This window comes from Pseudophryne corroboree, chromosome 4 (assembly GCF_028390025.1).
Source record: "Pseudophryne corroboree isolate aPseCor3 chromosome 4, aPseCor3.hap2, whole genome shotgun sequence".
NCBI lineage: Eukaryota > Metazoa > Chordata > Amphibia > Anura > Myobatrachidae > Pseudophryne > Pseudophryne corroboree.
The window spans coordinates 68,767,605-68,790,136 of NC_086447.1; the positions used below are offsets into that span (position 1 = coordinate 68,767,605).

Sequence of the window (22,532 nt, forward strand, 5' to 3'; positions counted from 1 at the left end):
GTTGATAAAGAGATAGTAGTATACTCGTAACAACTAGTATGACGACGGTATAAAGAATGAAAAAAAAACCACGGTTAGGTGGTATATAATACAATTATGGTTGGACGGACTGCCTGCCGAGTGCCGACACAGAGGTAGCCACAGCCGTGAACTACCGCACTGTACACTGGTTGATAAAGAGATAGTAGTATACTCGTAACAACTAGTATGACGACGGTATAAAGAATGAAAAAAAAACCACGGTTAGGTGGTATATAATACAATTATGGTTGGACGGACTGCCTGCCGAGTGCCGACACAGAGGTAGCCACAGCCGTGAACTACCGCACTGTACACTGGTTGATAAAGAGATAGTAGTATACTCGTAACAACTAGTATGACGACGGTATAAAGAACGGAAAAAAAACCACGGTTAGGTGGTATATATTATAATACAATTATGGATGGACGGACTGCCTGCCGAGTTCCGACACAGAGGTAGCCACAGCCGTGAACTACCGCACTGTACACTGGTTGATAAAGAGATAGTAGTATACTCGTAACAACTAGTATGACGACGGTATAAAGAACGAAAAAAAAACCACGGTTAGGTGGTATATATTATAATACAATTATGGATGGACGGACTGCCTGCCGAGTTCCGACACAGAGATAGCCACAGCCGTGAACTACCGCACTGTACACTGGTTGATAAAGAGATAGTAGTATACTCGTAACAACTAGTATGACTATGACGACGGTATAAAGAAAGAAAAAAAAAACCACGGTTAGGTGGTATATAATACAATTATGGATGGACGGACTGCCTGCCGAGTGCCGACACAGAGGTAGCCACAGCCGTGAACTACCGCACTGTACTGTGTCTGCTGCTAATATAGACTGGTTGATAAAGAGATAGTATACAATACTACTAATATACTGGTGGTCAGGCACTGGTCACCACTAGTCACACTGGCAGTGGCACTCCTGCAGCAAAAGTGTGCACTGTTTAATTTTAATATAATATTATTTATCATGTACTCCTGGCTCCTGCTATAACAACCTGCAGTGCTCCCCAGTCTCCCCCACAATTATAAGCTTTATATACAATACATTGATGTGCAGCACACTGGGCTGAGCAGTGCACACAGACTGAGTCACTGTGTGACTGTGTATCGTTTTTTTCAGGCAGAGAACGGATATATTAAATAAAACAAACAACTGCACTGTCTCTGGTGGTCACTGGTCACTGTGGTCGTCAGTCACTAAACTCTGTCTGCACTCTGCACTCTCTTCTAATCTACAGTATCACAGCAATCTCTCTCTCTCTTCTAAATCTAATCTAAATGGAGAGGACGCCAGCCACGTCCTCTCCCTATCAATCTCAATGCACGTGTGAAAATGGCGGCGACGCGCGGCTCCTTATATAGAATCCGAGTCTCGCGAGAATCCGACAGCGTCATGATGACGTTCGGGCGCGCTCGGGTTAACCGAGCAAGGCGGGAAGATCCGAGTCGCTCGGACCCGTGAAAAAAAAAGTGAAGTTCGTGCGGGTTCGGATTCAAAGAAACCGAACCCGCTCATCTCTAATGTAATTGCTATTAATTGCCCATGAAGGCATGTATGCAATAGTGATCCTTTTTACCATGCCCCCTCCTCTGTGTCCTCTTACCTTCCTGGATGGGACCTTTCCTGCTGCACTTGCAGACAGTGTTCAGCAAGGCACAGTACACCTTCCACCTGCCCCCATACTATCCAATCAGATCGTCTTCCATCTTCAGAAGATCCTCATTTCCCAGCACACTGTCTGAAGCAGATGAAGGGGGAAGTTAACCCTGCAGTGCCAGGCCCAGCTACAGCAGCCCTTTACCTACAGTGTGTGTGTATGCAGAACACGGGGGTCTGATGTGTTACATAAATAAATCATGTGCACTGACACAATCCCTACGGCTGACGACTCCCACCACATACAGTATCATTTCCTGTGCTCCCACCCTGGGCCCTGGCTATAGGAATGGCAGTATACAAACAGTTAACAGCAGGAGCTGCAGGAGGGGGAGATGAATAGGCAGTGGGCTGCACACAACAGGATCGACTGTGGCCGTGCAGATCAGATGTCAGTGAGTGTGCAGATGTCCCGAGACAGTGAATTACCTGACGCTGGTGATTAAGCAGCTTCACCTCTGACCATCCTGGCAGCTCTGTCCGGCCCCTACACAGCAAATGGCAGTGGAAACAGGTGTGCATGTCACATCGTTTCCACTAACACACAGCTCGAGCCCAGCAACCGCACACACTCACTGCTCCTGGCTAACGGCACCCGGAAGTGGCAGCAGGACGGAGCAGGTAATAGCTTCTGTGTTGTGTTCCAGCTGCTGGAACGCAAACCCGAAAGCGTGGAGGCCAGCAGCAAGCTTCAGCCGGCCCGCAGATGTTTGCATGGGATCCTGCTAGCAGGGACTCGCATGGTGTCCTGCTGGACCAATCCGCCCGGCCCCCTCCGTCTGCAAGAATGATTTACCAAAAAAAAAAAAAAGTAGCAGAGGGAGACAGTGGAGAAGCGCCCCCTTGAGGCCAGGAGCCCGGCGGCAGCCGACTCCACTGCCTCCCACAGTTCGTGCGCCCAGCATCCTCTACGGATTACGAGAAAAGGATTTACCAGTAGATAACTAAAATCCTATCTTCTCTTGTGTCCTAGAGGATGCTGGGGTCCACATTAGTACCATGGGGATGTACCAAAGCTCTCAGAACGGGAGGGAGAGCGCGGAGGCTCCTGCAGACCTGATTGACTGAACTTCAGATCATCAGAGGCCAAAGTATCGAACTTGTAAAACTCTGCAAAAGTGTTCGATCCAGACCAAGTTGCAGCTCGGCAAAGTTGCAATGCTGAGACACCACGGGCAGCTGCCCATGAAGACCTTACCTAATGAGTAGAGTGGGCCTTAACAGATTTTGGAGATGGCAATCCTGCCATAGAATAGCGTGTTGGATAGTAAACCAAATCCAGCGAGAGATCATCTGCTTAGAAGGAGGACACCCAATTTTCTTGGGATCATATACGACAGAGAGTCCGACTTTCTGTGACGAGAAGTTCTCTTCACATACATCTTCAGAGCCCTCACAACATCCAAGGACTTTGATGTAATTGAGGAGTCAGTAGCCACTGGCACCACACTAGGTTGGTTGATATGAAATGCCGACACAACCTTCGGAAGAAACTGCTGACGTGTCCGGAGCTCAGCTCTATCTTCATGGAAGATCAAGTAAGGGCTTTTACAGGACAAAGACTCCAATTCGGACACGCGTCTAGCAGAAGCTAAGGCCAACAACGTGACCGCCTTTCATGTAAGAAATTTGACCTCAACCTTCTGTAGAGGCTCAAACCAATCTGATTGGAGGAACTGCAACACCACGTTAAGGTCCCAAGGAGCCGTAGGCGGTACAAAGGGAGGTTGGATGTGCAAAACTCCCTTCAAAAAAGTCTGAACCTAAGGTAGGGCAGCCAATTGTTTCTGCAAGAAAATGGATAGGTCCAAAATCTGGACCTTCACAGATCTCAACCTCAGGCCCATATCCACATTTGCTGGCAGGAAGAGGAGAAAACGTCCAAGTTGAAACTCCACCGTAGGAAACTTCTTTGATTCACACCAAGAGACATATTTCTTCCAAATACGATGGTAATGTTTAGATGTTACCCCTTTCCTAGCCTGTATCAGGGTAGGAATGACCTTCTTCAGGATGCCCTTCCGAGCAAGTATCAGGCGCTCAACTTCCATGCTGTCAAACGTAGGCACGGTAAGTCTTCATAGGCGAACGGCCCCTGCTGCAGCAGGTCCTCCCAAAGAGGATGAGGCCTCGGTTCTTCTTGCAGTAGATTCAGAAGGTCCGCGTACCAAGCCCTTCTCGGCCAGTATGGAGCAATGAGGATCGCTTGAACCCTTGCTCTCCTTATGAGCTTTAGGATTCTTGGGATGAGTGGGAGTGGTGGAAACACGTACACTGACTGGAACACCCACGGAGACACCAGGGCGTCCACTACCACTGCTTGTGGATCCCTCGACCTGGAACAATAACGCCAAAGCTTCTTGTTGAGATGATAGGCCATCATGTCTATTTGGGGTAATCCCCAAAGGTCTGTTATTTCCTTGAACACCTCCGGATGGAGACCCCCACTCCCCTGGATGGAGATCATGTCTGCTGAGGAAGTCTACTTCCCAGTTGTCTACTCCCAGAATGAAGATGGCTGACAGCACCAACGCGTGTTTTTCTGTCCAGAGGAGTATTCTTGTCACCTTTGACATTGCCGCTCTGCTCTTCGTTCTGCCCTGTCGGTTTATGTAAGCCACTGTTGTTACGTTGTCTGACTGCATTTGAATGGCCCGATTTCTTAGAAGAGGGGCCGCCTAAAGAAGACCATTGTAGACGGCTCTTAGTTCCAGGATGTTGATGGGCAGGCCATCTTCCAGGCTTGACCACCGTCCTTGGAAAGTTACTCCTTGAGTGACTGCTCCCCAGCCCCGAAGGCTCGCATCCGTGGTTAGAAGGACCCATCCTGAATCCCGAACCTGCGGCCCTCTCGAAGGTGAGGTAATTGTAACCACCAGAGGAGCGATATCCTGGCTTTCGGCGACAGACGAATTCTCTGGTGCATGAGGAGATGAGATCCCGACCACTTGTCCAGAAGATCCAGTGGGAAGGTCCGAGCGTGGAACCTCCCGTACTGGAGAGCCTCGTAAGAAGCTACCATCTTTCCCAACAGGCAAATGCATTGATGAACCGACACCCGGGCTGGCTTCAGGACATCCCGGACCATAGTTTGTATCACCAACGCCTTTTCCTGCTTAAGAAACACCTTCTGCACTTCTGTGTGAATCCAAATGTGACTTTGGAAGGTTCAGAATCCAACCATGACTCTTGAGGAGGCGTGTTGTGAGAACAATTGACTGCAGCAGCTTCTCCTTGGACGATGCCTTTATCAGCAGATCCTCCAGATATGGAATGATGTTCACCCCTTGTTTGCGGAGGAGAACCATCATCTCTGCCATCACCTTGGTAAACACCCTTGGTGCTGTGGAGAGGCCGAATGGCAGGGCCTGGAACTGGAAATGACAGTCCAGCAATGTGAAACGGAGATAAGCCTGATGCAGCAGCCATATCGGAATGTGGAGGTACGTATCCTTGATATCCATGGATACCAGGAATTCCCCCTCTTCCAGACCTAATATCACTGCCCTGAGAGACTCCATCTTGAACTTGAACTCCTTTAGAAAGGGGTTCAATGATTTTAGGTTCAGAATGGGCCTGACTGAACCATCGGGCTTCGGTACCACGAAAAGGTTTGAATAGTAACCTGTGGCCTGCGCAGGAGGAGGAACTGGCACAATGACCTGTGCCTCTACCAGCTTTTGGACAGCTTCTTGTAGTACAGTGCTGTCTGTCAACAGAGCTGGTAAGCCTGATTTGAAAAAACGATGAGGAGGGAGACTTTGAAATTCCAGCCTGTATCCCTGGGATACAATATCTATCACCCAGGGATCCAGGCCGGACGATACCCAGACGTGACTGAATTGTCTGAGTCTCGCTCCCACTGGCCCCACCTCCAGGCTGCGCGGTCCACCGTCATGCGGAGGACTTTGGCGTACCTGAAGCAGGCTTTTGTTCCTGGGAGCCTGCAGCAGCAGTTTTCTTGGACTTAACTCGACCTCCCCTAAAGAAGGTATTGGATGGTCTGGCCTTTCTAGGCTTGTTAGGCAGAAAGGACTGTGTTGCAGATGAAGAGAAGGATTTCTTTGGAGCAGGTGCTGCTGAGGGAAGAAACGGAGACTTACCAGCTGTAGCCATGGATATCCACTCGTCTAAGGCTTCCCCAAAGAGAGCCTGACCTGTATAGGGTAGGGACTCCACACTTTTTCAGTATTCCGCGTCAGCCAACCACTGGCGCAGCCACAGTCCCCGACGAGCTGAAACAGACATGGAAGATATTCCCACAGTAATGGAACCCAGGTCTTTCATGGATTCTACCATAAAACCTGCTGAATCATGTATACAACATCATCCTTATCCATCGTATCCAAATCCTCAAGTAAGGTAGACGACCACTTTACTATAGCCTTTGCAATCAATGCACTAGCAATAGTGGGACGTAATATGGCCCCTGAAGCTGTGTACATTGATTTAAGTGTAATAAAAATGTAGTTAATGCAGCCCTGCGCTGTTATATGAGCGGCTGGTCTTAAATCAAAGGAATTCACCCTCAAAATTCCACAAGTGCAAATGTTAATATATAAAAAGAGAGATAAAAACCAGCGCTGTTACTGTTTTATAATAAAAACAATAAACACCGTTATATAAAACGTCTGACTAAGCTGTTGTGCGAGCTGTTCCAATGGGGTCTTCAGAATGATTCAACGTAATTAGAAAGACACTCACTTTCAAATTCAGTCTCGCATTCCCATAAAGGTATCTTTTATATTGATAGCAGAGTAAAAAATGATTTCTTCCAAAGAGACAGCAAACAATAAAAATAAGACTTACATTAAAATTCAGTCTCGAGTGCACTGAAAGGTTTCTTTATCTCCCACACGTTGTAGACAGGAGACCAGCAGACCGATGTAGTTAAAATCACACACAGATTTATTTCATGAGACTAAAACACACATGGATTCTGCAGCAAAAGAACGTCCCGCAATAGATAGATGTTTGTCACAGCATGGATACTTCTGGATACTTCAACGCGTTTCAAGGATTTCTCTCCCCTTTGTCAAGAAGTGCTGTGTAGATCTTTCTGTTCCTGAATTTATCCTGGATGGACTTAAGTCATATGACCCCACATGACCAATCTCGATAGGATTCCAATCCGATGACAGATGTATTCAATTACAGATTAATCATTATCACCTGATCTATACTGAACACATTTAAAAAGTATGCAAACACTCCATAGAATTATACAAAGTCCTGCAGTGTTACAAAAGTGGATCAAAATAGGTTATATCGATGCGGCTTATGTATGAAGCCGTTCCCTCACTGTAAAAGGCGATTGTTACAAAAAATTGTGATGGTCGGCTGTATTGCGCATCCGATATAATCCATTTCTTATAAGACAATTCACTAAGAACTAAAAAACATGTCAAATATTCCTCCTTGGTCATATTAAAGAAAAGGTTTTTTATTTTATACTAACAAGGCATTAAGATATTACTAGGGTAATCTTATAAACCAGTAATATTACGGCTTTAAATAGAGCAAGAAAACCAAATATTAAATAAAATATATCAAATACAGCACGGTATTTAGCCATGAGATACATCATTTACAGAGAAAAAAAAACCCAAAAAAAAACACGGATATGTTTTTTCTCTTGCTTTCCGGTTACGTTTACCAAGAGCTCTCCGGATCGGAAATACGTTCCATTGCTCCCTGTTGAAACCATATGTTTCTTCCAGTAGATTTCCTCGGAAGATCTCTCAGGGGAAATCACCAGTAGATGTACAGGGACAACAGGAGTTCTTGGTGGAGAAGGTTCTCGATTCCAAATTGTCCCGGGGTCGGCTTTATTTTCTGGTGCACTGGAGAGGCTATGGTCCAGAGGAAAGGTCTTGGGTCCTGGATAAAGATCTCCATGCCCCGAGGCTCAAGAGGGCATTTTTTCGTGAATTTCCTCGGAAACCTGGCTTTAGGGGTTCCTTGACCCCTCCTCAAGGGGGGGGGGTACTGTTAGGCGCCGGGGTCCGCTCGTCGGTGCGGCCCGGCGCCTAGCAACCAGGGACGCCGTGCGCGTACAGCCTCCGGCTCCCTGGCAACGCTAGACGCCAGGCGCACGGAGCCGCACGGACCCTAGCAACGGGGACGCCACTGGCGGATCGCGTTCCCCGTTGCTGGGTCCATTGAAATTAGTAAAGGCACCTGTTTCCTGGCCGTGCAGCAAGGCAGCTGCACGGCATTCATGTAATCAGCACTGGCAGCAGGTGATTGGAGGGCTTCGGTTTATATGCTCTTGCAGTGCCTCACACAGACGCCGGTAATAGCTTCCTGCATGCTGTATCTGTTTGCTGAGAGTGTTTCCAGTCCTGCTGTATCCGGTCGTTCCTGTCCTCAGTTGTCCTGTACTCGGAAGTCGTCATCTGTTCCTGGAGTCCTGACTGAGCACCGTTAAACATCCAGTGGTGTTCGTGAGTCGCGGCGTAGCCGTGTGTTGCGGCTTGGCCGCTTTATTACTTATTATTTATTATTTGTGTTTCGGAGATTTTTGCGGAGGATTCCGCCCCCACTGATCCACTCTGGTATCCAGCGGTGCTGGGTAGGAGTAAATGGACTAGTGGACTTTGGTTGTCCTTTTATCCGGCGGTTTTTCCGCGCATACTTCTAGTTTGGTTAGTTAGCTTGTTGCCCTTGGCCCGTTGTTAGTCAGAGGTCCTCTTGTCATCATCCTGCCTCGGATTTCCCTTTGTCTCTCACTAAGACCGGTGGGCACCGGAGTTGGGCAGACATAATCCGCCTTTCAAACGTGGCTGCCAGGGGCTCAAGAAACCATAGTCTCGCAAGGGATTTCCGATAGCACGGGTGAGACAATAGAGTTAGGGCGCCAGGGGCAACTAGTATTTCCTGCTACCGCACCAGCATTCCCTTCCAGTACTCTGGCCCCTGTCATAAGATCTCCTCCGGTCAGGAGTACTGGAATCATAACAAGTGTGAAGGGACGTGAGGGGAATGGACCTCACTGATATAGACCAAGTAATGCCTAATAACCGGGAAGCATGAGCATAGAATTTGCCTCAAAGACTCAAGCACTTATTATATGCGTCCCATTGCCTATTATCATTTAGCTTTCCAATACCACGTTGGCCATATTGTATAATCCTAAAATTATAATAATTGGATAGCCCCATTTCAGCTGAGGAAGTGGACGACAATATTGGTGAAATGATCATCCATGGTTTTCCCTAAATAAAGGAGTTTGGGGGAGAAAGACCATAGAGGCATTTGTCATTAATTACACTCAAATTAGACATCTATTGCAAAATTTCTATTACTAAATTGTGTGGACCCTGGTGGTATAAATAGCAGAGGATATTCAATTATTCACACCGAGTAGTACAAGGAAGGTGGAAAATTCCGAAGTAATCGAAGAAAAGAACAAGGATTGTCTTATATGCACATAGTTCCTCAGCTATTGGGACTCCGGTAAAGGTACTATCAATCTGTTGAGGTATAATCATTGGGCTTTCAATAGGTCCTTGATACTCCCCTATAAAGAGAAGGATATTACACTACAAAAGACTATATGGGAAAGGGTACTAACTACAGTGTACCTACATTTCATTCTCATCTTTAGGGACAAGACTAATCAGTTATTTCAGCATCGAATGACTAAGACTTCAGGAGTACCTAAGGTAAAATGGGCCCCAACAGTGCACCAACTATAATCTAAAGGTATACCCAACACATAAATATAAGACTGCAGTTGAACACATAATGTTATGGTAGCTGGAGTGATAATATCTCTATAAACTATAGTCATAAATATTGTTTGTATTGTATAACATTTATCATTTTATGTGAAACCATATATGTTGGGATATTATATCCTTATGTTGTGAGTAATGCATTGAATTTACTAGAAGAATATGTAATGTACTGTGAACTTTACTTAAGGTAGGGTTCATTCTGTGAACAACATAATATGGGAAGGTAAGAAAGTACTATTAATAAATACTTACCATTGAATTGGACAAGTTGTCTCAGGCATCTGAATCCACGGATCTGAAAAACAAAAGAAGACACACAAGGTAAATTAAACATCTTATTCAACCCACATAATAAACAGTAAATATAATCTTACTGGCAACAGCTTTCCCAAGCAAGCCGGGGTTGGAAAAATAACCGCTTGGGTGGAGGCACTCTGTCAGCTGTATCAAGTACCCCCCCAGGGGTGTAGATAGGGGTTACATTTTGGAGGCACTGCTGAGATCCTATTATACCAGCGTCTTCTGTTGACTGACTATCGGTAGGAATATAGTGTCGTGATGGAGTAGGTTACGGAGGAAGATATCAGTCGTTGGTGCCAAGAGAAGGGAGTGCATGTTAATTATAGTCTGAGTTTGGTTGGGAATCTTTCCACCGTCAAGGAAGAAGAGGTATTGAAATTCATGGGGCAAGTCTATGGGCTAAGTTATCCCTGTATAGTGGATAAATGGAAGGAGCAGAATGGAGAAGTGTCTGCTATGCTCCTCAGTGGTAAGGACGTACTGGACCGGACTTTATTTCCTGGTATGATCATATTGGAACGAGGATCTGGGAGAAAAATCCAAATAATATGGCCTGAAGGACAAAGGTCAGAAGAGGAAGAGGCCACCCAAGGAGATGATCAAGGGGCAGGAGAACATGGCACTGGTGTTAATTCTGCAGGATCCTATATGATTCGGGATGAAACCAATGCTGCATCTAGACAACGTACCAGCTCAGAACCCCAGGTAGAAGCTGTAGTCGACAAAGTGGTTAGCCATCTGGAAAGATGGCATTTTGAAGGAGGATATCGTAGATTGAGGATATTCTCGGGAATTACTCCTGTACCTGCAGGAGAAGAAACATACGATATGTGGAGGGAGGCTGCCATCCAACATTCTGAGGAATGGCAATGCCCGGAGCATATAAGAAAGTAGAGAGTGGTGGAGAGTCTGCGTGGGCCTGCTATGAGGGTGATCCAAGCGACCAGGCGGAGCAACCCCAATGCCACTTTACGGGAATATATTGAGGCTTTGGATTTCTCCTTTGGAACATTGGAAGATGTTGGAGATATGTTGGCCAGGCTGAACGGCACTTATCAAAATAACGGAGAGACGTTAACTCAATTTATATATAGAGTGGACCGGTTAATATATAAGATTGTGGACAAAGGAGGACTTACATTAGACGTCGTGGATGAGAGGCGATTAAGACAAATCTTGAAAGGGGCTCTTACCAACAGTCCGATAGCTCAAAAACTTCGTTGTACTATGACTCCATCTCGACACCCCACCTTGAATGAATTAGTCAGAGATGTCAAATTGGAGGAAGTCCAAATGGAAAACCGGGAAAAATCTATAAAAAAGGTTAAAGTTGTATTACCTACTGCTGATCCCCATCCTGTGGATGAAAGATTATTGAGGATGATAGAAGAACAGAACAAGAAAATCGATCAGCTTATAGCTTTGCAGACTAGTCAACAACGAGCCCCCAATAGGTTGTTGGGTGTAGGAAGAGGAGATAGAAGAAGTGACTTTAGAAATGCCTACGAGTGCTATAGTTGTGGGCAGTTTGGACATCGGTCGTTCGAATGCCCCCTAAGGGGGTCTGAGAGGAGGGGAATTAACAGCAATGAGAGAAGAAGGTCATCTGAAGGGGGAAACTCCAACGGGAGTTCTGTGGACCCCTCACAGACTCCCCAATAATACAAGTTAGAGCTATGGGGAGTGCACAATGGTCCCACTCTGTTCCCGATAGTTTATTGGGACATGCACCTATAACTAAGGCTATGATCAACGGTCACGATTGTACTATATTGATGGATAGCGGATCACAAGTGTCCATAATATTCGAATCTTGGTACAACCACATCTGTCTGATGTTCCCATTCAACCCCTTAGTGGACTGACTATATGGGGATTGAGCGAACAACGTTACCCGTATCTGGGGTATGTGGTTACCCAGATCACGTTTGATCCCGGATTGAGTTCTACTAACAAAACAGTTCCATTAGTAGCCTTGGTATGTCCTGATTCCCCTGGGGACAATGGGAAGTTGCCAGTAATCGTGGGCACCAATACAAATATGTTTCAGAACCTTATACAATGGTGTGAGAAGCAAGAGCAGGAAATTTTGGAAGGTGCGAAGCCAGAGTCGGCAGGTACCCACTCTCAATGCCGTAGTCAACGGGTGGAGGGAAAGATGGCGACAGGAGAAAAGGATGTCATCTTACTCAAGGAGGGAGTACGGCCTTTTTCAAAGTTGGAGTTAGAAGCTTGTTTTACCGGAAGTGATATTGACGATGATAATAAACAAATTCTTATAGAACAATTACTACTGAGAGAGTCGGCATTCTCCAGAAGTGAATGGGATTTAGGCACTGCTACCGGGGTTGAACATCACATTAAATTAAACAATGACACACCTTTCAGAGAAAGATCTAGACGGTTGGCACCCGCTGATTTCGAGGACGTGAGGCAGCATCTCGGGACTGCTTGAAAATAATGTGATCGCTGACTCTGAGAGCCAATACGCATCTCCCATAGTGGTAGCTCGAAAAAAAAACGGTGAAATTAGATTATGCATTGACTATCGCACCCTTAACAATCGCACCGTGCCAGACCAATATACTGTCCCGAAAGTTGATGAAGCACTTGATTGTCTTCAGGGTAGTCGGTGGTTCTCTGTATTAGACCTAAGGAGTGGTTATTATCAAATACCGATGAGCGCTAATGATAGATCTAAAACTGCTTTCATTTGCCCCATCGGGTTCTTTGAATTTCTCAAGATGCCTCAGGGGATAACTGGTGCTCCTGCTACATTTCAGAGGACCATGGAAAAGACAATAGGGGATATGTGTTACAGGGAAGTACTAGTATACCTGGATGACATCATAGTGTTTGGAAGAACCCTTGATGAACACAACCAGCGCCTACTCAAAGTAGTGGATCGATTAATTGCCAGAGGATTAAAGCTATCTCTTGAAAAATGCCAACTCTGTCAGTCATCAGTAAAGTATCTTGGTCACATAGTCAGTAGGCAAGGGGTGGCTACTGATCCAGCTAAGGTTGAAACTGTAAAGAACTGGCCCCGACCTGATAATCTCCGAGATCTGAGATCCTTTCTGGGATTTTGCGGCTATTACAGAAAATTTGTGCCGCAATATTCTAAGATTGCCCGTCCCTTAACTGATCTGACCCGAGGCTATCCACCCACTAGGAAAATGACAGGTTCTTCTATCAACTATGAGACAAAGTATTTAAAGCCTAAAAAGTCATTTGGAGTAAGATGGGATGAAAACTGCGAAGATGCTTTTCGTCAACTAAAAGAAAGTCTAACAAAATCTCCTGTGCTGGCATATGCAAATCCAGAACTCCCTTATGAGGTCCATATTGATGCCTCCTTTGAGGGACTTGGGGGAGTATTATATCAACTCTATGATAATCAGCTAAGACCTATTTCATATGTAAGTCGTGGACTATCTCATAGTGAAAAAAATTATCCTGTACATAAGTTAGAGTTTCTAGCTCTCAAATGGGCAGTCACGGAGAAGTTTCACGACTATCTATATGGAGTGGAATTTTTAGTACAGACTGACAATAATCCCTTGACATATATTCATTCTACAGCAAAATTAGATGCAACTGGTCATAGGTGGCTGGCCGCGTTAAATAACTACTGTCGAAGTCAGAAAAATGTCTTAATGCACACTGCCATATTTGCACCGCACACTGGTCCGTGCTGCGCATGCGTACGCTCTCCCGTGGAAGCGCATACCCGCAATAGCGTGCACTCGCACGCGCAGTATGCGCATTTACGGTAGAGTTTATGTGATCGTAGCGTGCGACTCATTCGTTACAAATATTCACAATTAATGTATTTCATAGATCATGTTCCCCTCAATAGTTTCTGTAAGTTTGGTTTAGATAGAATGTCCCTGAGCGGAGGAATCCCTCTTTGTATTGCACGAAGGGTCTAACAGGAGTCATACAGCAGTGTTTGATACCCATCGGAAGAGTATTTAATTAGCAATATTCCGGTGTTGGTTTGGAGCGTATTAATCGCTCGTGCGAATAGTTATGGACATAAGAAGTTTATGTCCATTTCTATGATTTGCACATACTCAGGTATGCGGCGGGAAACCCAGTTCCCCACCCACCTGAGCTGTTGGAAATCAGCACAGCCCACCTGTATGAATCAACCTATGACCTTTGGTTACAGTACAGGGCCGAATTCCTGTGTCCAATAAACTGTAGGATTGTAGGGACTAGGAGATTGCATTGTGTGTGGGGCATAAATAGGCAGACCGACCACATCCAGCTCTCACTCTCTCATCAACGGTTATCTGCTGATAATCGGGAGCTGGATATCGAGGCGCTGGCGATCATACCCTTTGTGCGTAAGTTCTCTCCGTAATCATTGTCTTTCTGTGAGCCAATTCCTCTCTCTCTCTCTGTGTCTATCTCTCTCTCTCTCTATTTTCTCTTTTCTCTCATATCTCCCCTAGACTAAACTTTATAGTATTGTATTGTATTGTGTTAGACCAGGATAGTATTGTAGTTTATCCCTTAGTTAGGTGTTTGGTTAGGAAGTCTTTGTTATATTGTAGTGTATCATTTGTACTGTGTTACTCTTTTACAAGTATACTAGATATAATACAGATAATAGGCTTTGGAACCCTAAATCAGTATTTGTGTATTTACTATAGTGTTAAGTGTTCATTTGAGCGTCGGTGACGCTCAAACAGCTTTGTAGGTAGTCAGGTTACACAAGGTTGCATTTACACCCTGTACTCACATTAAGGTATTCTGTGTGTTTCATTGGTATAAGGTTTAATATCAAGGTAAAGTGTTGTAAGCGTCTGCATCGCTGGTGACCTCCTCGTGGTCTCTAGCGTACACTACGTAACAGCGAATCTTTCCCCTAGACTTAACCAATAACGTGTCCTGTGATCACTGGGCCGCGAGCGAACGTGACGCTTGAGCGTCTCGCCTACGGCTGAGCGATCGCTACGCAGATAGCGTACCATTACGGTACTTCTTAAGTAAACAGCGTACAGTGTTCTTAGTTTCATAAGGGTTGGTTATACGACAAAGGAATTTAGCATTGTCAATTGCGGGCTCGCCCGGTCCTTTTCACATCTGCACTAGGTAGATCAGCAGACTTTATCCCCCAGCAAAAGGGTGGGAGGTTGTCTCGCAGTTGCTGACGGGATAAGCGTCTGCTTCGCTTAGGTAAAGAGTGCTGAAGGAACCCGGTAACCGGAAGTAAGAACAAAACGCTTGTGTCTTTTTAAAACTGTTTATTTTTTTTCTTTTGTCTTGCATACGCACGCATATATACCTGCATTTCTTTTCACTTGTGTATTTCATTTTTCGTATATCACTATTCCTGTTTGCCACATTTTTATAGTTGATAGAAAGGGCTAAAAGGAGATTTGCTGTTATTTAATAATAGAGGTAATAGTTAAAGTATAGAACAACACACGGCTTGTCCGAGAGACGAGGCAGCCAGTGTGCAGTGTGGATTGCGGTAGATGATCAGGGATCATCTACATTGATAAAATATATATTGTGTTACGGTGGATCCTTTGCATTGCGTACACGTGTCGCTAACAAAGACTAGCGTACGCAATCCAAAAGGCAGACGCACGCAGCGTACATTACGCAACGTAGCGTCTGGTTACGCCCACGTAGCTCAAGTTGTGATAAAGTTGGATTTTAGCGCAAAGCGATAATTAACGCACAGCGATAATTAACGCGAAGCGGTAAATAACGCAAATCTATTTTTGGAAAATCTGAAATTTAGTTTAACAGATCCTGCTCCTAATTGGTAACACACTTGGCCTGAAGACAATTTCTGCGCAGAAATAGATATAGAAACAAAAGTGTACATGTGTTGAGTGAGTGTGTTTTGTATACAAAAGTTTATACAATTTTAAAGGTGGAACCAAAAGGAAAGTCGGGTACTCGTAAAGGGACATACGTGTAAGTGACATATACGGTGGCTAGGGAGGCATCCCTGGTTAAATAATATTTGAGCATTAGAGTATAGCGGACCATAAGGTAACAAGACCAGGAGGTCATAAGGTAAAAAGGTCCGCTATAAAAGTCCAGTGGCACAACGCCTGGGGTGTTGGTGCAGAACCCATATAGGCCATACAAGCTCTGGTTGAAGGAATCGCAGCCGGAAACATCGATTCCATTAATCTTTCAGTACATGACAAATAGTGCTCGCGTACTGAACGATTGGACCGCACGTAATTGTGTGCAGTAGTTAGTAAATCTGACCTCATACCATTAGAGAAAAGTGGTCACAAACGCTACTTGTACATTCTGACGTGATTTGTGTAATTTTTTATTTTTGGAAGGGAAGTTCGCTGGTCACTCAGGAACTATCTAACAACCCCAACTTTACTGGAAAGAGTAAGTGTCCTGCGGGTAACCCTCATATGTTCCAGTAAACTGAAGGTTCCATAGGGGCCCTGTATCGAGTACGCCAGCACCATATCGGTGTGATCAGGTCGTATTGGTCGAGGTGGGCGAGTGAGTGGGGTACTCGGTAAACCGCCACCGCCGGCCTACTGTGGAGTAATTTGGTTGTCTGTAAAGGCTTGCTGAAAACCTTGATACAGAAAATCCAAGGAGGACTAAGCAACACCTACAGACGATGGGGGCCAGTTGCTCAGGTAGGGGGCGATCAACCCAGGTTCAGGTTGATTCGGAGAACCGACCAGTCGGGTCGGCAAGATACATTATGTGTGAAAAATACGGTAGTCACACAGAGGTTTTATGTGATGAATGGGAGAGAATGACTGTACAAGACAGGGACAAGTTCCCAAGAATAGGTAGCTTCAGTCCAGATGTGTTACAAAATTTAAGGAGGAGGATATGTCTCGTAAAATCATCAAAGAGACGAATTCAGCATCATGATTACTTGCAGTTATGGCACCAGGAAGGTGAGATACAGAGAGGTTTGGCTCTGGCGGCGGGAACTGGGGCGGTCAGGAAGCTGATTGCCACAGCTCCTCCTCCACCATACATTGCAGGAGAGAGGTTGATTGCGGAGAGAAACGCACTGGGTTGTAAAACACAAACTCTTAGTAACCCTGTAAATGTAAATGATGTTAACCGAATAACTCATGCAAGTATTAACCCGTGCAAGTTGTACCCTGTTTTGAACCTTCCTCAGGAGTGTGAACAAGAAGACGATTCGGCAACAATTTCAGCTCTCTCTCTTGCGGCCACCATATCAGAGACCACAGTAGGCACAGCGACACCCACGAGATTAGTGAAAGCCCCTAGCGGAGGGATAGGTGAGGTCGTGTCAACGGGTAAGTACGGCACCATGCACTACACTGAAACCATTGTACCACAAGTTGTAGAATCTACACAGGAAGATGCTGTTAGAATTGCTCCTGTAAGGGTAATAGCAGTTCCCAATGGAAAAACAGATGTGTCTGGAGCCACTCCCCTAAGGAACATTGCCATGTACGCCCCATTTTCCAGAATGGAAATAAGAGCAATAGTGTCCGAATTTCCTGACCCCAGGAAAGACTTAGTTGCTAGCCAAAAATACATCAGGGATTTAGGTAACACTGTAGAGCCCAACAACAAGGATTGGCAGGTACTGCTAAGAGCTTGTTTACCTTCCAATGTCGACGCAACTCAGTTTTTAGCTGACTGTCAATTGGATAAAGATGTACCGCTTACAGACGTATACAATAAGGATAATGTAAAAAGGATAAATTTACAACTAAAGGAGTATTTCCCAGCCGTTGTTAAATGGAATAAAATATTTTCCATTAAGCAAAAAGAGTCCGAAACGGCAGCAGAATATTTCCACCGGGCACTAACAGAAATAGCAAAGTACACTGGTATAGAGGACATAAAGACCAACCCAAACCATCGGGAAGTAGCAGTGTCTGTACTGATGGATGGTTTGAAAGAAACATTAAAGACTAGGGTTCAGACCACGCAGCCATGCTGGCGAGGTCTGTCAGTGTCCACATTGAGAGAGGCTGCTGTTGATCATGACAAAAACATCACTAGGCACAGGGAGTCGCAAAGTGATAAGTTGATGTCAGTAAGTATACAGGCGCTGACCACAAGGCAGCCTGCGTATGTACCACCGAATCCTGTGGGTAAGGCAAGTATAATAACATGTTTTTCTTGTAACAAACCAGGACACTTTGCACGAGACTGTAGAGTAAGAAATGTACAAAGATCTTTTCAACCCCCTAGACAACAACACAACACACGACATTGGGAGCAGGGTCCACAGAGGCGGAGTTTTGAGCCACATACAGGGGAAACAAAAAGATATCCCCCGAACAGAGATTGGCATGCCTCTGGTAGTTCCCAGCTAACCCCCTCACAAATAGTTGCTGCCAATGGGATTCAGGGAGGTCAGCATACCCAATAGGGGTGTGGCCATACCTGTAATCTGCAACCAGTTAAATTGATTGCTAGTCTTGGAAGTGAACCAGAGATTGCAATCAATGTGGCTGGTAAAACTTTAAACTTTCTTGTAGACACAGGGGCGGCCAAGTCAGTGATAAATTCGACAGTGGGCATGAGAACCACTGGTAGGACAATTCCAGCCATGGGAGTAACAGGAGTAGTCCAGCACTACCCTGTTAGCAAACCAGCCGAGATTACAATAGGGCCTTTGCACACCAAGCATTCCTTTTTGCTGGCTGCATCGGCACCAACCAATCTCCTGGGAAGAGACTTACTATGTAAAATGGGTTGCGTCATCTATTGTACTCCTGAAGGTGTATTCTTGGACATCCCTGAGAATCACGCTCAGGAAGTACGAGACATGTTAGACTCCCCATCAAAATTAATGTCACACACCGTTATAACAAATAGGAACCCATCCCAGGTAGAAGAGATGACATCTCAGATACCAGAGTCACTTTGGACAAAAGATGGACAGGACACTGGATTAATGGCAAACGTAGCTCCAGTAGTAGTACAAGTAAAAGATGGTAGGATAGCTCCAAAAATCCCACAGTATCCTCTGAAGCCAGAGGTGGAGTTAGGAGTTTTTCCCGTAATAGAGCGCTTGCTACAACAGGGCATTCTAGTAAGAACGTCCAGCACAGCAAATAGTCCCATCTTCCCTGTTAAAAAGAGTGGGGGGAGGGGTTACAGGCTAGTGCAGGATCTAAGGGGGATTAACAAAATAGTCGAGAGTCAGTTCCCCGTAGTGCCTAATCCAGCTGTCATCCTAATGCAAATTCCTCCCACTGCCAAATTTTTCACTGTTATTGACCTCTGCTCCGCTTTCTTTTCGGTACCTCTGCACCCTGACAGCCAATATTTGTTTGCATTCACATACAGAGGAGTCCAATACACGTGGACTCGATTACCCCAAGGTTTCATAGATAGTCCAAGTATATTTTCTCAGGCTTTGCATGATTGTTTACAGTCTTTTCAACCAGAGAGTGGATCAGTATTGATACAGTATGTGGATGATTTACTGCTGTGTTCAGATTCACTGGAAGCTTCCCTGAAAGATACGAAACAGCTCCTGTTTCACCTTTCAGACACAGGTCACAAGGTTTCCAAAGACAAGTTGCAATTATGCCAGACTAAGGTAAAATATTTGGGACACTGTCTAACACAAGGACTGAGACACCTGACCGCTGATAGAATCCAAGCCATTAGAGACATGACACTGCCACAAACCCAGCAACAGATAAGGACGTTTTTAGGAATGTGTGGGTATTGCCGTAATTGGATCCCAGGGTTTTCCATATTGGCGTTACCTTTGCAGGAAATGGTCTCTTCAAACAAACCTGATCGGATTTCGCATACAGACGAATCCGAAACAGCATTTGAAAGACTCAAGCAATGCCTAACGCAGGCACCAGCACTAGGTATGCCAGACTATGGGAAACCCTTTGAACTATACGGAACAGAAAGTGCTGGGTGCGCAGCAGGTGTACTAACACAAAAACACGGTGATGCCAGCAGGCCAATTGCATACTACAGCGCGCAGCTAGACACGGTAGCGCGATCCCTCCCCACATGCTTGCGTAGTGTTGCGGCGATAGCATTGCTAGTGACGAAAAGCGAAGATGTCGTGCTAGGCCACAACCTCACAATCCATACGCCACATGCAGTATCTGCCTTATTGAATTCTGCCCAAACCAGACACGTCTCATCAGCCAGGTTTACGAGATGGGAATTGGCATTAATGGCCCCCGTAAACATCACCATAAGGAGATGCAGTGCATTAAACCCTGCAACATTTCTCCCAGGTGTGCCTGGACAGGCACAAAGGGTGGGAGGTGAGAGTGATGGGGAAGGAGGATTTAATGCAAAGGAAGATACACATGATTGTATGGAATATTTGACCCAAAATTTTACCGCAAGGCCTGACATCAGTGACAATCCACTAGAAGATGCAGAACTCACGTTCTACACGGACGGTAGTTGTCACAGACAGTCAGACTCGGGAGACTTGTGTACTGGATACGCAGTCGTAGATGACCAAGACACCATAGAAGCGGAACCGATAGGCCCACCTCACTCAGCCCAGGTTGCTGAACTGGTCGCCCTAACCAGAGCATGTGAATTGGCTAAGGGAAAGTCTGCCAATATCTACACCGATTCTAGATACGCGTTCGGGGTAGTCCATGATTTCGGAGCCCTATGGCGGCTCAGAAATTTCATGACGGCAGCTGGCACACCGATAGCGCATGCAGCGTATATAAAAAGGCTTCTAACAGCGATACAGGAACCCGACAGAGTGGCTGTTATCAAATGTAAAGCACATACATATAGCCAAGACCCAGTATCCCTTGGTAACAGCCGAGCAGACGAAGCCGCAAAGCTTGCAGCTGCTACCCCCATACAGACAGACGCCACACAGTTGATGGTATTCAATACCATCAACACACAGAAGTTGTGTGAGATGCAGAATTTGTGTTCCACTCAGGAGAGAGCAGTCTGGAAGGCAAAGGGATATGGCCAGGAGTCCTCAGGGCTCTGGACGGATGGACATGGTAAACCAGTGGCCCCCAGGGCATACCTTCCATGTCTGGCTGAAGCAGCTCACGGGCTGACTCATCTAGGCAAGGAGGGGATGTGCAAATTGGTAAGAGCATACTGGTGTGCCCCAGGATTCTCCTCCCATGCTAGTAAAAGAGCAATGTCATGCCTTACCTGTCTGAGAAAGAATATTGGAAAGGCAATACCTACAGAACCCTCCCATATCCCACCTGCCGGCGGCCCTTTCCAAGTAATACAAATTGACTTCATCCAATTACCCCCATGTAGAAATTTGAAGTATGTACTTGTTTGTATAGATGTTTTCTCGAATTGGGTCGAAGCTTTTCCAGCAGCTACAAACACTGCTATGTTTACAGCTAAGAAAATTGTGCAGGAATTTGTATGTAGATATGGTATCCCTAGAATCATTGAAAGTGATAGGGGTACCCATTTTACAGGTGATGTCTTCCAAGGAATGTGTAAGTTGATGGGTATTGATAGTAAGCTGCACACTCCGTACCGTCCACAGGCGAGCGCGAAGGTCGAAAGAGTGAACAGCACTATTAAAAATAAATTGAGTAAAGTAATGGCAGAGACAGGTTTGACGTGGCCAGAAGCTTTACCCATTGTTTTGTATAGCATCAGAACCACTCCCAGGTCCCCTCTTAATCTGTCTCCTTTTGAAATTCTGTTTGGTCGACAACCGCACGTCATGATTAACCCTCAGGATGATTTGAAATGTAACAATGAAGTAACTGTAAAGTACTTAATTAACATGAGTAAGCAGTTGAGGAGTCAAAATGATAATCTGAAGTTGGTGATTCCTGATTTACCAGATAGTAATTGTCATGACATTGAACCTGGGGATTATGTAATGATACGAAATTTTCTACGCTCAGGTTGTCTTATTGATAGATGGGAAGGACCATACCAGGTCTTATTGACTAGCACCACAGCATTGAAGGTTGCTGAGAGAGAGACTTGGGTCCATTCATCCCACTGCAAAAAGGTTGCTGACCCAGAGAAGTCCCGTGATAAGGAACAGACGGTAGAGGTTGTATCACTGGAGTGTCTGTTTCAGGAGGACTGAGGCGGCACCTGAGCCTTGAAGATCGAAAGCAGCTGTCGACTCCCCACTCCCTTTTATTGTTTTTCTCCACTTCCCATCCCTTCTCCCTTGATATTTCTTTTTCCCCTTTCTCATTCTTCTCCATTTCCTCCTCAAAGATGGACTTGCCCCAAGAGACTGTAATCCGGATTTTGATGTTGACCATGATGTTGACCAGAGCAGTCTGTTCCGGCGAGAGTACCATAGAGGTCGAGAGAGGTTCTGGAATGGGTTCCGATTATGATGATGGAGGTGTAGTTTTCCAAGATCAACCAATCCAACAAGCAAAGGCGAGTATCAGAAAACGATCCGATAGAAGAAATTGTGATGGATTGTTAGCTGAAGAAAATTGTATCTGTAGGCTTTGTGATAATCTGGTTGAAGATGGATGCATAAAGAAATGCCAATCTAGTTTTAATATCCATATGGACCGGCATCCATTGAGTGACTATCACTCTCTAGTGGGTAACGTATTAAACAAGACCGATTGTTGGGTATGCTCTCAAGTACCTCAGGGTCACAGCAAATCAGGGCTAGTACCATTTCCTTTAACGTTAGGGGAGGTACTTGAGCTAAGTGGTGGGAGACCGGTGGACCGGAGGTTTAACATCTCCAGCCCTCCTAGTTTGAAGCTCCACCAATACCATGTGGATAGGTCCCTCATATGTTTTAACATCTCCAATCCTAGAAAACCGGGAAATTGGGAAGTGTCATGGAGC

General features: G+C 45.5%; 1 long non-coding RNA gene across 1 annotated transcript in view; it reads right to left on the minus strand.

The window, feature by feature from the left end:
* Positions 1-2,476, minus strand: part of LOC134911109 (uncharacterized) — a 42,511-nt gene extending 40,035 nt beyond the window's left edge. Inside the window, exons 1-2 of the long non-coding RNA XR_010176324.1 lie at positions 2,134-2,476; positions 1,652-1,786 (exon numbers count right to left, since the gene is read on the minus strand). This is a non-coding gene — a long non-coding RNA (uncharacterized LOC134911109). The remainder of the gene's footprint in view (positions 1-1,651; positions 1,787-2,133) is intronic.
* Positions 2,477-22,532: the final 20,056 nt, after the last annotated feature.